The sequence below is a fragment of the Galeopterus variegatus genome, unplaced genomic scaffold, assembly GCF_000696425.1.
Source record: "Galeopterus variegatus unplaced genomic scaffold, G_variegatus-3.0.2 Scaffold3347, whole genome shotgun sequence".
In the NCBI taxonomy this organism is placed as follows: Eukaryota; Metazoa; Chordata; class Mammalia; order Dermoptera; family Cynocephalidae; genus Galeopterus; species Galeopterus variegatus.
In genome coordinates, this window is record NW_007729458.1 from 179,175 (window position 1) to 181,909 (window position 2,735).

Here is a 2,735-nt window from a genome sequence, read left to right on the forward strand (position 1 = left end):
TTCCTTTGCTAAGTATGCTATTAAGGTTCTGTTTCAGAAGTACTGTGCTCGATAGAGGTGATCCTTTTCAATGGAGAAATACAACATGAATTATGTTTAAAAAATACTTCAAACTGGGGTTTTAAATAAGCATTCCTTAAATATGTAAAAAAAAGTCTGAATTTATTTGAAGAAAAAAAAACTGTTCAAAAATCAAATCACTTTTAATTTACCTTAAAAATCTGTTCTTATTTGCATCCACTAGAAACAAAATAATTTATTTTTTGCAAAAACAAAATAAGTTAATGATTCAATGACAGCTGGGGGAGTCTCCATGAAGGGGAGAGTTTCTAGAAAGGAGAAAATACTTTCTTTGCATATTGCTTATGTATTAAGGGCATTATTTAATTCATTGTCTTATTAGTTTGGTTATATCTTTTTTTCTGAGATTTTGTTTTCATGTTGGGGAGTTTTTCTGAGAATAAGAGACCTCAAAGAGAACAAAAGGATTGTTTTTCAGAAAAGGAAATAAATACTTTTAAACTGTTATATTTATTTCCATTAAAAAACACTGGAGGCATCATGTTAGCCATTGAAGGAAATAACATGGATAAGACAAAGTTGCTCTCCAAGAAACTTACTGTATAACTTAGTAGAAGGGAAAGATAAATATCTATCTGAAGCAAAACATGATACATGCCTTTAGAGAGGAATAAATTTTAATGAGGCTTCAAAGAGCTGGAAGAAGAGGAGGTCGGGGATCAAAGAGCCTAAGATAAGGCATAGAACTGGAGTTCTGGTACAATGCATTACTGCATGGCCAATTTTCAAAGGCCAGCTGTTCCCAGTCAAACGAAGACCAAAAATGAGTGTAGGTGCAATCAATGGGAAAATCAGGCCACCCTTCCCTATTTTCCTGAAGATGATATTTCCAGATCAATAGTTTTACAATCTCATTTCAAGAAGCAAAATGAAAATGAACATGATGCATTCTTCTTAGTTCACTTCTTAGTAATAAAATCCAATTTAAAGGCTTTTGCGTGCTGGCTATCTGGCTACTAATATTTGATCAAAATGTTTACTGTCATTAATAATCAAAGAAATGAAAATTAGAATAACAATTCAATTTTTTTTTTGGCCTGTCAAATTGGTAAAAATTTAAAGTGACCACCAAGTGTTGGGGAGGTTAGGAGGAACAGGCCTTCTTCTCCACCTGTGGAGTACTCCTTGGTATAGCATAGCTGGAAGGCAATCCATATCCTATAGCTCATCAAGTCTCCTTCTTGGAGTATATTCCAAGGGAATAGTATAGATATGTGCAAAAACTCATGCACAAAAATATTCCTCAGAGATTTGCTTATTATAGGGATGCATAAAGAAGTAAATGCCCAACAACAGGTTAATAAATATAAAAGGTATTATGCTAGGAAGGGAACAGTGGTGGCTACTATGCCTATAAACCACAGCCATGGCAAAAATCTTCCTGAGTATTTTAGGTAAATTAGTCCCTTTTACTCAAGGTCAATCCCTTTCTTCCTCTTCAGATAATCTGTGCTTCTGCCAAATAGGACTCTTGCTATTTGTGCCCTGAACTGACCCTATATACTTTCTTGCCTCTTTGCCATTGCCTATGCTTTTCCCATGCCTGAATGCCTTTCCTTGATCTCTGAGGTCTCACCTCTTCAAGACCTAGTTTTGTATGCCAGCTTACATGATGTGACATTCATGTTCTCCATCACCCAGCCAGAAAGGTTTACTCCCTTCTCTGTACCCTCATAGCAATTTCTCTTCTCACCCTGTGTCCTGTATTAGAATTATCTGAATATATATTTTATTTTCCCTATTATATTTTGAAAAACTTGAGGGCAGGGGCCAATCTTGTTCAGGTTTATATCCCCCCATAGTTAGGAAGCATGCTGGGTAAATGGTTGTTGACTGAATGAACGAGCCAATGAGTCCCAATGTAGAGGAAGTACACCTGGAGCCAAATGCCAATGTTCTCCACAGACATGGAATGAACTTAGGTGTTAAAGATGCTCTTTGATTTGTCTGCAGCTGAAAACTTCCATCTAAGCCATTAATATAAGGATAGGGAGGAAAACCAAGACTGAGAGGTAGTGGATCTGAGAGGGGAGACAAGAATGGTAAACTGAACTGTGGTCTTTCCCACCTTTAACCCAGCCCCCACTGCCTCCATTTAGTGGAAGAGGTGTGGATTGGAATTCTAATTGAGAGGGGGAACTGATAATGACCTTTGCAAAGGAGTAAGCACTTCTGATAAATTAATAATTCTTTTACCATCTCAACAAAATTTGTTTTAATCAGTAGGTCTAAAAGACAGTATGTATGTCCACAAAATGAAGAGATGAGAATTAGCCAGATAGTTGAGGGGCAAAATAAAAAGGCAGTGTTTTCAGAGGAGAAAAAAAGGAATTTGAAAGAGTTTTAATGATGCACATCGGTTTATATGAAAGGTCTCCAAAAAATTCATGGAAGGATCTGCATTATCTCTTAATTCAATTTTTCCATGAACTTTTTGAAGTACCGTCATCCATTCCCAGATTCAATATATAGCAAAAATTCCATTTGTGTTGATGGTGTAAATGCCTCAACACTGTTGATAAGGTAGTTATTGAGCTGAACAGCTGAACTACTGTTCAAAATAGTCAAGCTTAAGTCTTGCTAAGGCATTTTCTTTTTTTTTGTCTTTTTCCATGTCCAGCAACGGATTGCAACCCTCAGTGTCGCCCCCGTAC